This window comes from Rhinolophus ferrumequinum, chromosome 20 (assembly GCF_004115265.2).
Source record: "Rhinolophus ferrumequinum isolate MPI-CBG mRhiFer1 chromosome 20, mRhiFer1_v1.p, whole genome shotgun sequence".
NCBI lineage: Eukaryota > Metazoa > Chordata > Mammalia > Chiroptera > Rhinolophidae > Rhinolophus > Rhinolophus ferrumequinum.
The window spans coordinates 35,709,563-35,725,861 of NC_046303.1; the positions used below are offsets into that span (position 1 = coordinate 35,709,563).

A 16,299-nucleotide genomic window follows, 5' to 3' on the forward strand; every position below is an offset into this window, starting at 1 on the left:
TAACAATGTATCCAGGTGGGGTGGTGGTGTGTGTCCAGTGGCAGTGGCACCAGTGGCTGTGTCCTCTGTCTCTTCCTGTAACATGACTTTGACTGTGTTCCCCACTTTCTGGCCTTCTTTGATTCTATCTAATTTCTTGAACTTCATTCTATAACCTTTCAACTGATTCTGAGGACTCCTCAATGCTCTGTGTACAATTCTTTTTCAGCTTATGACTAATTTAAGAAGTGATTCCTCTGACTAGTCTGGTACCCACCTGGCGTGATGTGTGGTTATTACCATAATATTGACTAAATTCCATATGCTTTACTTTACATCCTTATGACTATTTTGTAACTACCTATTTGTACTTCTTAATCCTTTTCCCTTTTTTACCATCTTCCCTCCCATCTGGCAACCATAAAAATGTTCTCTGTATCTATGAATTTGTTTCTGTTTTGTTTATTAATTTGTTCTTTAGATTCCACATATAAATAAAATATATGGCATGTGTCTTCTTTCTCTGTCAGAGTTACTCCACTCAACACAATACCTGCTAGATAGATTCACGTTGTTTCAGATGGCAAGATTTCATTCTTGTTTATGGTGGAGTAATATTCCTTTGTATATATGTACAACCTCTTCTATATCCACTTATCCAACCCAGGTTCCCTCCATATCTTGGCTATTGTAAACAATGCTGCAGTGAACATATGGATGCACATGTCCCTTTGTAGTAGGGTTTTGGGTTTCTTTGGATAAAGAGCCAGAAATGGGATTACTGGGTCCTTCTTTGTCTCTTGTTATAGCCTTTGTTTTAAAGTCTATTTTGACTAGTATAAGTAGTTGGTATAAATATTTTGTCTTTAATATTTTGGCCGACATAAAATGATCAACATATTTAAGACAGATTGGGCACTAGATCCTGAAATTGTCCAACCCAATTTTATCATATCTAATGACAGAAAAATTGTGACTTATGAAAAAAAAAATCAAACTTTTTTTTTTTTTTTTATAATGCCAGGAGATTTACTTTTCACCCAACTGTCATGAGTTCTGAAAAGTTTGAGGTCGACAGGTAGTACTGGTAGGTAGAATTCAGAGGCACAGGTGCCTGGCCATAGGTGTGTGCAAGGAGTCTTTCCCATCAGCATCCTCCAAATATGGTTGCTGATAGATGTAGCACTGAACTCGTCCATGTGGTCCAGGGGATACAGGAAAAGTCATATGGATGGACTGTAAGAGGATTTATTTTATAATATGAACAGTAGATCTCATATTTATACCTTCACTGATATGTTTACAGAAAAACTTACTTGTTATTACTCTGCTGGACTTACTTCAAACTCTCTTGCAATCTGTAAAATCGCATATGAACAGAGAAGGACCTGGAAGACTAGTTTTCTTTTCTTTTTGTTTTCATAAATATTTTTAAGGATGTTGTTTAATCCTAGTTTAATTTTTGGGATAATCTGTTTTCCACAGTTAAGGTGATTTTTAAAAATAAGCCAAAGTAAAAGTAAGTAATTTTCTGGTATTTCCATTTCAGTAACTACTTATTATATAATATGTGTAATGTGTTTTTCACGGGGATGATATGAAAATCAATTACAAGACGCTTTAGCTATCCCTAAGGGGATGACATCAGAATTACCACTTCTTACCAATCTTGTTTTTTCAATGCCAGCAAAACCAAGACATTTTCTCTCTTGCTTCAGTTTATTTATTAGTTTTGTCTGGTGGAAATATGTTACATTAATCTATAAAGTTTTGGTAAAGTTTACAACTTTTTCTCTATATATGTACATGTACATAAATGTGTGTGTATTCATATATAGAGAAAAATTATAAGTATAAACAATTAGATATATCTATCTGGTGCTTATAAGTTAAGTTTAAAAATTATTTTTCCCTAGTGTGCATATTCAAGTTTTGTTATTAATTAGATGCAGTTATTTTTAAACTCTTCCTATGAGAGGGGCATACTGAGAATTTTATTTTTTCATTTCAGTGTAGAAAGCTGTAACTATACCAGCTTTGAGTATAATTCTCAAATATACTGCCTCCTTAAAAGTTATATTACACTTTCCTAGGATACAGATATTTTAAAGATAAAAGTTTTATTTTTTATTAGCAATTTCCAAAAATAAATCACAGTAAACCACCCGCTATTAAAAGAAGATCATTTGGATTAACCAGATTTAAATAGGAGGCAGAACTGAGGAATGTGTTGTGAATTGTGAAGAGGATTTGTAATCAAGATGTAAACACTAAATTCTATGGAACTTCTTAAGAACATGAGAAATCGTTATTTTGATTTTCTCCTTTCCAATATTCTCATCAAGATGCAATTATATGGTAGTTAGTAATTCCTAATTATAATTTATTATAAGTATTGAAAATCAGCTGCACTTTAGGAATTTGCAGGGAGGTATTAGTCAGTCTTGGTTTTACAGTGCTCAAAATAAAAAGGGGGAACAATTACAGATGTGATATTAACTCAGGTTTGCTTCCACATGTCCAGGATATAAATCCTTCCTGGTGAGGAGGGCAGCAAGGAAAAGATGTTAGCCAATGAAAAGCTAGACAGAGCAAGGTGTTCAAGTATTCACTCTTCGTCTACATCGAAAGTGAGGGTAGACGTGTGCTGTTTGTTTGTCTACAGGCACAAAGAGTGGTTTCATAAATCAGTGCTTGTCAAAGATTTTTTTTTTTTTCCTACCAAAATATCCCTAAGTGGAAGAGATTGAGCTGGGTCTGTAATTGTAGGCCAAAGTTTTCCATGAATGGGAAAATTTCTTTAAAATCTACCTTATTACTGAAAATATTCAATTGAATGCTTGATTCAGCTGCATGGTGTATCCATGTTTATATTTTTAAAAAAGAGTTTTAAATTATTTGCTTCCAGGTAAAACTGATATTCTATAAAGATGTGCATTTGTCCTGTAGCTGGAATATCAATCCACAGGGGGTGTGCTTTTCCTACTTTATGATATAACTACTCCCATTGCCCAAAACAGCAACAACCAACACTTACTGAATGTTTAATACGCTCCAGACACTGTTCTAAGCCCATTAAATATATTAATTTATCCCACCCTAGGACTGATGGATAGTATTCTTATATTTTGATTTAGGTTGTGCGTATGGAGAAATGTCTTTTTACATTGGAAATTTGTACAAATAAACAGTAATGACAAGATATCTTGAGGACTTTGGTAACTTCACATTTTGTCACTTTTGGCCTTGGCCTGATGCTAAAAAAAGAAGGTGTATGCTGTTTAAAGTAATTAAATTTCTCAATACCAGCAACAATTCTGGAAACAGGTATATGTAGAAATTAAATCTTATGTGGCAATTATGAGTTAAGATTTCTTATCAATTTTATATCTTCTGATCTTTACTAAACATTTAATTTCTGTTACTCATATATAAAATATTTGGTAAGGTATAAATTTGGTAGCTAAACCCCAACAGTTTGTGAATTTCTGCCTCTAAATTGCTTTGTTATAACACTATTTTATCTTTATTTTTTTGAGCTTTGCGTCAAATGGATTGGATGGGGAAGTTTGGAGATAAGTTAAACTTAATGTAATTGAAATGATGTTTAATCACTGATGTCTACCATAGCAAGAAGTGTACATCTAATGGAACCAAACAATTTAACCAAGTCAATTTTATGGTACATAGCAAAAACTTTGTTACAAAAAGCACTGACTTGCTTATGCACTGCAGATTTCGTCCAGTTTGCACATAGCTCTTTATTCAGGATCAACAGCTATATATGCCCTGCTAGTAGAAAAGAAGCTTTCTTGCTAATTGAGCTTTTTAAAAGTATCCTCAAGATATAGTAGATGAGTAGGTAGTTTAATTAAGGACTTTTGTATATGGGGAATGTTTTGTAAGAGTGGTTTAATATGGCAAAAATCTGAGTTGATATTTTAGATTATAGCAGAGAGAGTATGCCAAAGAAAGCAACCTAAATGAATATTTTCATTTCCTTAAAGTCATTAAAATGCATCATATACTTTCCTTTTGATTTAAATACTTAAAAAAAACTATTTTTTATGCTTCTGATATCCAAAAACCTCCTTAGAAGGCCCTAAAAATGTAATACTGGTATTCATGGCAAATTTTGTACCGGAATACAGTCCAATATGAATTTTTGAGGGGTTCATGCCAGATTTCAATATGTTTTTCCTTAGTTTTAATGGGTGTCTTATAATGATGAGTTCTGAAGGGACATTCAAAGGATGGAGATTTTAAATAAGGATTTGGCACTCAGTATTCAGTAGTAGAATCGGGCACATAGTAAGTGATCAACAAATTAGCCAAGTTCAAGTTGCTAATAGAGGCACTGGCAGTTCTGCAGTGAACAAACAGGCACAATTTCCTAACCTCTTGAAGCTTGCATTGTGGTGCGGAGAGACAGATTATAAAGCAAAGAGCAAAATGTATCTCGTGTCAAATGGTATAAGTGTGATGGAGAAAAAATGAGCCAGGAAAGAGAATATGAAGTTTTGGGGGTGATGGAATTTGAAATTTTAAAGAGAGTGTTTAGAAATGGCCTCTGAGAATTTGTCATTTTAGCAAAGACCTGAAGCAAGTGAGTGATCCTAGCAAATAAGTGGAGAAGCAAATTTCAGATATGAGGAACCGCAAGTGTGGGTTCTTGTGCAGCCTGTTGCAGAACTGAGGTGGGAACTTGTGCAGCCTGTGGTAAGAATAGCCAGGCAACACTGTGGCAGGCGTTGGGTGAGTGGAGGGCAAAATAGTAAGAGATGATATTGAGAGACAATAAGTGGGGATTTGTATGTCATGTATGGAATTTTAGGCTGTGTGAGAACGTTGCTTTTACTTTGAGTAAAATAGAAAGTCATTGAGGGTTTTGAGCAGAAGAAATTATAACCTGATATATTTTTATGGAATCATCCAAATTCTATGTTGAAAACCACTCTGGCTCCTGTGTTCTCCTCTCCCTTCTATTGGAGAGGGGTTCAGATAGACCGGATGAAAGATAATGGTGTCACCGACTATCAGAGAGAGAAGTGTAGGATTTGGGACATATTTTTGAAGAGAGTACTGGAAAGACTTGCTCATGGATTGGATGTGAGATGTGAGAGAGTCAAGCATGAGTTACGTGGCTTAAGCCATTGAATGATTGAAGCTGCCACTTATTGAGATGGAAAGATTGTAGGAGAAAATTTAGAGAGGGGTACAATATGTGAGTAAGCCTTGATGGGCCTGTTGGGAATTCACCAGGAGAGAACAAGGGTGTGAAACAAAAGATGTTCTAGGCAAAGGGATCATTGTGCAATGGCAGTGAACCTTGAAAATAATTATTTGGGAAGTGGTGAGATACTGGTGAGAAGCAGTGTACATTAGGAGCTGACAGATTACTGCTGATTTTTCTGTGGCCTGTGAACTGTACAAAATGGTAGAAAAAACATCAAAAGGAGAATAATATGTTGTGACGTGAAAATTAGATGAAATTCACATTTCAGTGCCTATTATAAAGTTTGATTGGAACATGGCCATACTCATCTATTTGTGTATTGTCTATGACTGCATTTGCACTAAAATGGCAGACTTAAGTAGTTGGGATAAAGACTATGTGGACTGAAAAGATGAAAATACTTACTATCTGGACCTTTATAGAGAAAGTTTTCTGGAGTCAAAATGGAGCATTTTTTTGGAGTCAGATTGTGAAGTATCTTGTGTGCCTTACTAAGAAGTTGGGTCTTGATTTTGTAGGCAACAGAAGCCATCAAGGGTGAGTATCTTCCTAAAGTATGACAAATAATACAGGAAAAAAAATCCTAGTCCAACCTAATACCCAGATAGAGAAAGAAACACAGAGACAGTAAGTGATTTGCTCAAGGTTTCCCAGCACTTTAGTGCAAAGACTAGGCAAGAACTTCAGTGTCTCAACTCCCAGAATCACAGTTTTACTCTGTTCTTCATCATCTACTGTGGAACTTCTTCATACAAGGAAGTTCCTCCAAACATCTAAAGGAATGCTTCTGTTTGCTGTAGAATGTCAAGAGAAATAATTACTTAGGGTTTAATGTTTTATCCTAATCTACCTACGTACTTATTTTAAAATCAATAAAAATTTGAATGGAATTAAAATGAAAATTAAGCCATTATTTTAATAGAGTTTGATCTTGGGCAAAGCTGAATTAGGCTGAAATTTGGCACTTCTGCCTATTCTTGTTGAAAAATTTTCATTTGACTTATTATCTCTTTATGCTGTCCTATTTCTCTTAAGTTATGAAAAGGAAAGTGTTAGTAACGGCTGTAATGGAGTAAGTCTCTCTATTGGATTCTTAAAGTTAATGATTTAATTATCATTAATTAAAATTAATGATATCACTGATTCTGAATACTGTTGATTGGAGGAAATCATATGAGTTGATAAGTTATTCCTGGGAGCGAGCCAAGAAGTATTAGGAAAGATTTTGTTATTACCAGTGCTATAGTTAAATAGTACATGTGAGCTGGGAAACCCTACCATGGTGAAAAGGTAGGGTTTTTCCCCACGGTAGGGTGTGAACAGGTAATAAATGGATACAGAGAAATGTCTCGGCAAAAAGAGGAAAGAAATGATCAAAGGGAGGAGTGCAATAAGAGCAGTCTGGTGCTGGCTAACGGTGAATGCTGGGGAAAATTTCTTGAACTGTTATTTCTAAAAAAGGGGAATTGAACTCCACCTGAATAATTTGAGAAAAGAAGGGATGCGGTATCCTCTCATGAATCAGCTTAGTGCACCTAACTACGGCTCTCATTCAGTTCGTTGTTTACAAGCTGTATTTTCCTTTCTGGTTATTTCTCAGTTGACCTGAGAGAAACACTCCCAATGACTCTTATTGGGTAGAGATGCCGAACAGCAGAGTTTCGGCTTTCTATGTGTGCATAAGCGATGCATTGCTGTCACAGCTGCCTGGATACAATGGAAAGCAGATTGCTGCCTTCTGCCAAATACATGAAAGCTTGATTTGTCCCTTCGAGTATATCAAATGTCCATCTGCATGGAATGCATTTAAAAAAAGCTGAAATGGAACCCAGTGATCCAATATTACCAGTAAGTCTCTTCTGGCGGTATTGCGGTGCACTTAGATGGAGCTGTATTTGAGGGTAAAATAGATCCGATTGATGCAGAATACTTTTCATTGTAGAATGTATTTACAAATTGCACAAATCCCATACATGTTAAATGTCAGTAACATATGTGGTAGCTTAATAAGAATGGCCTTGCCACTCCAGATATTCTGTGGAGATTTTAGGAGATGGCTTTGGGTATTGAATTTGTTTGAAATAATGTTCCTGGATTGATCATGATAAAAAAGGACTTGTTAACCCAAACAGCGATACCAGAGGGAGCTCTCTTTCAGAAATTACTGTCCAGAGGCTAATAAAGCTTTAAGTAAATGAACTAATTAATAATTGTTCTATTGAAGCACTATAATCCTTGACCATACTAGGAGAAGTTTTGTACCCTTACTAAGGAAGGACTATTAGATATTCTAGTCACAACTGAATCTGATGTTTTTAAAGGCCAGTGGCCTGGAATTTTGAAAAGCTAGGCTGAGAGGGTACACTTATGGGAAAAATATGTTCGTCCCACATTTTGGCAGACTGCCACTGGACAGTGAGGCTTTTATCATTGTTTTTCAATGACCCAGGTATCATGGATACAAAATGAATTTGTCTTCCCTTTGTAATTGGTTTGGGTAGGATAGATGATGAACACATCCTGTTGTACCTATGGGAGGTATAGAGGTGATAGTAGAGAATGATACGTGGAAACCTGTGTCTGTAAATACCTGTACACTGGTATCTGGAATGGCTGTATTAAAACCAAATGGAATCTAGAATGTGCCAAACAATATCTTCTAAGTCACCATCCCCGTCATTGGGAATGTGTGACACATGGGAACATGTAATTTCTCTTGGGAAGAAATGGAGAATAATGCTATAATTTTAACTAATTTCATGGTGTGTTAAATGTTACTTTAATTTTTCTTTCAAAGCTGTATAACACAATAAATGGCTTGTTTATTGATAGAATTATACAATGTATTAGTAAATATTTTGGAAGTTTGATTTGAAGCCCACAGACGATATTTATGGAAACCAATTGGCCAGACATATGAGTGAATTTGGCCGTATTTTAGAAATAACTACACACATAATTAAATGCATTTATCATAACTTATAAATGGTTCATATAATTATAGGTGATGGAGGAAGAAGCGTAATCACACTTGTAAGAGAATATCAAAAGACTCCTAAAGCGTTATGGTCACAATTAACATGTTTTGTGGAAGAAATTCCTACTCACCATCGGAGAGGCTAAAATCATGGTAGTTGTGGATGTTAGCAGGCTTATTCTTCTGTATAACATATTGTAAGACAAATAATGAAAAAATACCCAAGAAATCTGTGTCAAGGGGTATATTGACTGATAACAGAAAGGAAAATGTGAGTTGCAGACCTACAAGTCATTTTCTCCTTCTGCTGTGGGATGCCCCTGGAAGGAAGATACATAAAACCCCCTTGTAAACATTCCACCTGGAGAACTTCTGGCAAACACAGTAATGGTATTTACTAGCAGGAGAATTCTTATATGTGGAATATTTTTAGTACATGTATCTGGTCTGTTTAGGATTGCTTATGTTAAACCTGGAAATGTGTGAATTTATGGGGCATGGCTACCTGGAAAATATAACATAAGCTATGTGACCATCGTTGTATAAATTGGAGATGTTTCATGACAAAAAATACCTCTTTTTTATGTTAGTCATGCTTCTGCATGCAAAACATAAAGCTTGCATATTAAATCTAGACCAAAGCAGTACTAATGCTGCACAAAGGGATCTGGGGAGTGACGTTGGCTGTCCCAGACTTCTTTTTCCCTTTTCTCATGATTTCCTATCTCCTTGAAATTATTAGTATGCTTTAATTCTAGATAACATCTTTAATCTTTGTAAATCTGATATGATAATTTAATCCTTTGTATCGTTTCAATCTATACCCTTTAATGCCTAATATTTATCACTATACCCTTTAAAACCCTCTTAGGTTTTTTTAAGATCCAAGCTTTTCCTCTCTACTTTAGAGACATCTGAAACTAATATAATATTGAATTGCCACCTGAAACTAGTATAATACTGAATGTCAACTGTAATTGAAAAAGACAGAAACAAACTTGCCTGCCTCATGATCCAAGTTCTCTAGATCTTGCTCTCAACTCATAAATTGATCATTAATAATAATAATAACTATTTTTAACTATTATAATATAATAAACAATAACTATTATTATTATTGATTATTATTAATATTAATCTTATTAATATTAAAGAAACTGAACTTGAGTCACATATCTTAACACAGAGCTATAGTGGCAAGATATGTTATTTTCTGGTTCTCTTCAAATGGAGGTGACCTCTTACTTTTTGAACCATCCATGTGATTTTTTAAAATGCTTTTCTTGGCACATTCAGCTTTGAAATAGTTTTTTTTTTTTGGTAAATACGTCTATTTCTACTGTTAAGACAGAAATGTATGATGCTATTTTCTAAGTCTCCTGCAGTGTTTAGCAGAATATATTTTCTCTAAGGCACTTCATGAATATTTGACAAATTGAGTGGACAGATAAACTTTTGATTTTCCTCAAAGAAGGGTAGAGTGTAATGATAACATTATTAGCATAAAGAACCAAATTCTACTCCAGTTTATTTTCTAAGACCCTCCCCTTGGGAGAAAAGATGAACCGTCTTTCCTCTTTTACATTTTCTTTAGTGGGAGGAAAAAGGCAAACACTAATTTTTTTCCTTTTCAGTGGGGATACGGAGCAGCTTCAAGGAATTTTATTCAATCTGTCCAGCAGGTTTCAGAAAACCCCCAAATTTGCCAGCAATCTAAAATATGGGAGAAAGGAGGAATTTGAGAATTAGAGAAATTAGGAAGCCTATTATGTATTACTGATATGATGAATCAGTATCTTTTAGGTTTAATGAAAAGTCACAGAAAAGGCAACAATGGAGAAAATTGGCCTTTAGAGAAACTTGTAATTTGTTTATTCCTACGAAGCATTTACAGTGAGGTCCAGTTAAGATCAAAATAGTTTTTTATTGGCAGTTCATTAAGCCCAACAGATGGTCAGTGATTTCTGTTGTGGGAGTTATAGTTTACAAATGAAGATTTTAGCAAGTATTTAGATACTTGAATGCTTTGAGGGCATCTGCTCTTTCCCACAATGATGTGTAAAAAGCCCAGTCTATCACTGTGTCATTGCTTGAGGAGCAGTGGATATGTGAAATTCAGAGGTGGGGACCTTTGCAGGTTAGTGTTATCACATGAAGTACTGGAAGAAAAAGTCAATATTTAGTACTTTCTTGCTTTAGTCACTTTTCTATGGCAATTAGGCCTAGGTTGGGGATCTTTTGGTATTTTATGTATTCATGCAAGCAGATAGTCTGCTGGAGAATAAAAGGAAACAATTATTTTAAGAGGGTTTTCTTTACTCTCTCTTCTGAAACTGTTAATAAAACTCTGCAAGTGTAAAACTAGGAAAATAATTTATCATATGTAGCCTTAAGCACTAGGAATTAAAAAAAAAAAAACAAAAACTTTTTCCTTTTTCCTTAAGAACGTACAATACCTTTGTGAAATAGATATATCTTGGATGTTGCACATTAAACAGGGACATTGGTGTGGGCTATTGTTTAAATGCGTCATCTTCTCACCGGCTATGTTACTGACCACAGACAGATGAGGTTGTCAGTATGTTTGTGTTTTCTCTATATGGGTACAATACCAATGCTATTTATTAAATTTTGTTTTCTTGATTTCCAGAAAAAACGTTCTAATATGAAGCCTTCCTTTGTCATATATCCGAATATATTCCTTTCTTTAGAGAGGGATTATTTTCTGTTAGGATCATTTCTAAAAGGCTAATCAAAGTTTAATGTGATATGCTAGTTTTTATTTTGGAAGTTGGTATTTTAGTACTATTGTATAATACTCAAAAGTATTAAAATTTAGTCTCAGAGTAGTGCTTTGATTAAAAAAACAAACAAAAAAACTATAACCAAAAAATAATTTCATAGAAACTCAAGTTTTTGTTTTTTTCCTTATATTTTTCAAAAACCATGAAGGACATTAATTTTGTTCATGCTAGTAATACTTCTTAAATTAGTTTTTCTTTCAGTTTTCTCTTACAGAGCAGTTTGCTCCCGACCAAGCTAGCCTTAGGGTTTCCCTCAGCTTGCGGAAACAGGCCTTTTCCAGCCTCTAGGTCCCCTACTCCTTTTGCTTAGAACATTTACTTAGAAAACTTGTAACTACAAACTCTTTCTCTGCCTCTTTGAGATGTAAATTTAAAAAAAAAGTCTCCTGCCAGTTTCACAACTCAGAATTGTCTTTCTGAAGGACACGGGAGCCACCTCTTAGAATGGTAACCATCAGGGAAGACCTATCCTACCTCCCATTCTCTGTGGGAGGGTAGGATCCTCAGTGCACAGGCCTTGCTCAAAGCTGTAAACTTGTCATGAAGGTATGAGGAAGTTTACATTTCCTTTGGGTAAAAGCTGCTAGCACGTACAAGTTGCCTAAGATCCCCTTTCCAGCCCTTAAAAAATCTCAGCATCTTTTTGTTTCAGCAGAGTTGAGCTCAGACTCAATTCTGGCCTCCCTTCCCTCTTGCTGTAGCCTTGAATTCTTTGCCTGTTGAACTTTGTTCAGTGAAGTCTTTGCTTTGACCTTCTCACGCTTTATTCTCTAAACTCTCCTGAATTCCCATAAAAGCCTCTTCTCTAGCCACAGACTTTTGCCTCTTCTTTCTACTTATTTTTTCAATTGAAAAGCCCCTTTGCAGATTCAGACCTTTACTGTCTCCCCTTTTATGTTTTTGTTGTATCAAGTTATCCCTAATTTATGTTGTGCGTTGATTTCCGAGTTGCAGTAGCAAGTTATCTTTTTCTTCTCTTTTCCCTTTTTTTTTTGTTTAAAATATTTTTGTCTTCTTTATCCTTTATGTTAAGTGCATGGTGCCCTATTTTGTGTAAGGGTTGCCATTTCCTGCTTCTGCCTGTCCATAATACTGCTCATGGTTTTGTATTCTTTTGATATGTCTGATATAAAACTGAAAGCAACAAAGGAACAAGACAGACAAAGAAACAAAAACTCATAGACACAGACAACAGTTTAGTGGTTACTAGAGGTTAAGGAGGGAGAGAAGATGGTAGAAGAGGGTAAAGGGGGTCAAATATATGGTGATGGAAGAACTGACTCTGGATGGTGAGCACACAATGTGATATATAGATGGTGTATTACAGAATTGTACACCTGAAACCTATATAGCTTTACTAACAATTGTCACACCAATAAATTTAATTAAAAAAAAAGAAAGAAAAGACCCTGCACAACCCTCTACTGGACCCTCCAACTAGAGAAGAATAAGAAAGACAAAGCGTGAGCTAAGCTAGAATTTTGTTTAGTGGGCACAAAGAGTGAAGGGCTGGGAACAAGGATATATTAATGAACTTTTTGTTCATTCGTATACATTTTAATTCTGTCTATTTGATAAAACCCTTTCATAGGATTGCTTCAGGTATTGGTGCACATTCGAAGGAAGGGAAGGAGGAAGGAAAGGTGGGAGAGAAGGAGGGAGGGAGGAAGCATCCTTTTTTTGTCCTGTTGGCTGGGTGATACCAGAACTTGATAACTGGTTTTCTGGTCTCCAGTCTTACAAATTCAGTATCTTAAAAACAATTGATGAAACGAAGAAGCAAACAAAAAAGAAATAAAAGCAGGCTTGCTTAAATGATGCTTTTTATCAGATTGCTTCTAGCTCCCAAGCTTTCAATGACTCTATTACATGTTCTGTTAGAACCAAATTTCTCTGCATGGCTTTTAAGTCTCTTTCTACATTCTGGCTACATTGTTGGGTATCCAGCTCATTTTCTCGAGACTGGTCTCTTTATGGTTCATGAACATGCCATATATGTTCATTTCCCCAATCATTAATGACGGTGCTCTTTGGTCCTGGAATTCCATCTCCTCTCCTGATTACTCCTAACTTGTCCAAGGAGGATACAGGCACTACCAGCTTTGTGAAATCTTCCCTGACAATTCCAACAGTTTTTGAACTCTTTCTTTAAACTCCTACTACACTTGCATTGAGTTACAAAAAGCATTTTATGTACTTCATGCAACACTTCATTTATCTGTTATTATTGCGAATGTTGTTTTCACGAGAGTGAGTTTTCCAGATAACAAAAGCACTGCATTCTTCATTTCTGTATATTTTGTATGCATTATTTCTGTCAAGTATTACAAGCATCTCTGCCTTGTTAAGACCACAGAGGATACGTAAAGCTATTGATGATTCAGGATCATTATTATGAATGTTAATAATTATATTTTGTATAATACAGTAGGTAGGTAAGTCTATTTGGTCCATGTAAGCATTCTTCTGTCTGAGTTCACATTTTCTTCAGTGTCTTTTTTTTGATAACAAACTTTAGGTGTCATCTTCTCCTCTGTGACCCATATGTCTGCCTTTATAGTAAAACTACATTTTCCCATCTGTCTATTTTAACCATTTGGGATGGAATAGTCCCTCCTTGGTGGTGACAAGTGCACTGCTGAACAGTCAAGCACAGCATCTTAATGTCTGAGGGCTTGAGACAGTGTATCTGAGCCTCCATCCACAACAGAATAATGCTTTTTAACATTTCCCAACCTGGAGGTATCCTTTTATGCCATTTTGACATCCAGATAGAATATGTAAGTGGATGCAGTAGCATTTAGTTTATTGACACCAACCAACTTGTTTATCTTTGAGGTCTTTGTCCCATTTGTCTGGACTCTAATTGGATCTGGATTTACTATACATTATTTGTAAAAAAATATTTACATAATATTTTATGTCTTCCGTTCTTCAATGTTATATGAATATAGAAATATCTTTTGAACATTTTCCTTAAAATACTAGGTGGGCACAGGGAGTGAAGGGCTGTGATCAATGAAAGTAATAGATAAATAGGAAGATGAAAGATAATAAGGCTTTACGTTTGTATCTGCTCTATCTTAAAGATTCTCGTGTGTGACCAATTTAAGCCTCATAATCATACTACACAATAATTTCTGGTATATTTGTTTTACAGAGAAATAAAGGGAAATTTAGAGAAAGAGGTTAATCTGCTGGGCAGTGAGTTTCAAACTCAAGTCTGCTGACCCCTATTCCATTGTATCCTCACTAGTACTTCTCTCTCTGAGCAAGGCTTTGTGCTAGCCTTCAAGCTTCTTCCCTACTCCCAAGGATAAAATGAATACAGAATAACTACGTAATTAGAATGTGATAAGTGCTCTGTACAGGTGTGGCTGTGCAGTGGAAATTCAAAGGGTGTGGCATGGTGTGCGTGTGTGTGTGTGTGTGTGTGTCTGAGTACTTGCCCAAAGCAATACGTATAAGACAGTCATTGACATTTATAAGAAAGGTGTATCCTAAGAAACAGGCCTTGGTATGTGCACTATTTGGAAAAAAATAGCTATGAAGTAGAATAAGATGGCAAATAAAGCCACAGATGGGGGAAACAAAGAGTTGTACAGTTTGACTGATTAAAAAGTACACATGGGGGATTTGTGGGGGATAAATTGGGATTTAAGGTGTAAATCTACAAGGATTGTGATTACCATGTGGAGGATTGTGTTCTTAAAACTGTTTTCTGTTTATGGGGGACTTGGATTAACTGTGAGGAATAGAATTAGATAACAATGTTATAATGAATTTACTTTCTTCTTTGGTTGAAAAAAGGTGAGATCAACATGTAAGCTTTTGGAGTAAGATTCTGATATTGATTAAATTGCTCTTGATCATGATGTTCCAGGCCACATTTGTTTCGTATGCTCATGCATGGGGAGTTTAGAAATTTCTCAATATTTGTGTGATCCAGTGCTTTTGTTTTCACTTCAGATACAGATTCTTTAAAGTAGTCACTGGAGAAGAGATCGGTAGTGCTATAAAGACCCCTTCCTGGGATTTTAATTAAAGTTAATGTATTTATGCACCAAGAAGAAGGTTATGAGAAATTATTAATAACACAATTTTAAACTTCATAGGAAAGATTTTATATTTTTCAATAACTTGTTTTTAATACGGGTGAAGTGTGCACCATTTTCACGTTATTTGTTACCTAAAACTTTGGTAACGTTCTTTTCTTTTTCTGAACAGTGATTGTATTGAACAACTGTTGACTTAAAACACGTGTCAAATCATTAAAATCGGCTACTTGACGGCTACACGGTTAATTAGGTAAAATGGACTCTTTAGTCCCTCATGGAAAAAATCTGCAATAGCTGCAGTATGACTAAGCCCTCTTTTTCTTCTTCTCCATTTTAATGGATACACTTGGTTTTTGATTTTTGCCTTGGCCTTACATTCCCATAAGACTTTCAGGATTAAGCAATTCCTAGCAAAGAAATGAAAGCAAAATCATACCATTCCTCAAAGAGTTCAAGTGAAAATTGATAATAAAAGGACACATAAGTCTGGGAGACTGGAGAAGAACCAAATTGGGATTGCAACAAACAGCCCACATGATAGTGAACACTTCTGTGTTGTGTTGAGTTCAAGCTAGAAAGATACTCAAAGTATTCTGACGCAGTTTTCTTTTTTTAAAGAAAAATTTCAGATACTGAAGCTTTTTCACTTTTATTCATGCATTGAATAAAAAGATTAGAAATATATGTGGGCTATTGTGAGCTAAAATTAAAATGAAACATTTTATTGGTTGAAACGCTTTTATAATCAAATTTCCAAATTGGAATATACCTTTGGACGATGAAATACTTGTTTTGACTATGATTTTGTCTAGTTCTATTGGTACCTAATATTTTTATGCTTTAGTGGATCATATCAAAAATTTTGATTTTTTTATATGTCACTTTAAATTTTGAGTCGTGACTTTTAGTTTTTCTAAGAACTGAGATCAGAAAATACATCATTTGCCCCTAGAGCACCACGTATCCCTAATTGAGAAGATTTACAGAAAAGCTATTGTGTCTTATTATTACACATAAGCCCCCTGTTTGCATTGTTTGAAAACAAGAAATTATATCCACGTCCTGATGTAAATTCCTATTATGATTCTGTTAATTTATCACTTCCCAAAGTATAGTTTTCCTTGAAAGTGAAGAATTTGTATCTAAATGTTTGTTTCTTTCATAAATATTCATTACTATATCTGTATTGTCTCTCTATTTCCTTGTATGTATCAGAAAATAAGATTTGTGAATTTTTATTCCATC

General features: G+C 35.0%; 1 pseudogene; it reads left to right on the forward strand.

The window, feature by feature from the left end:
- Positions 1 to 14,774: 14,774 nt before the first annotated feature.
- Positions 14,775 to 15,618, forward strand: LOC117012222 (60S ribosomal protein L39-like; annotated as a pseudogene).
- The last annotated feature ends 681 nt before the right edge of the window (positions 15,619 to 16,299 follow it).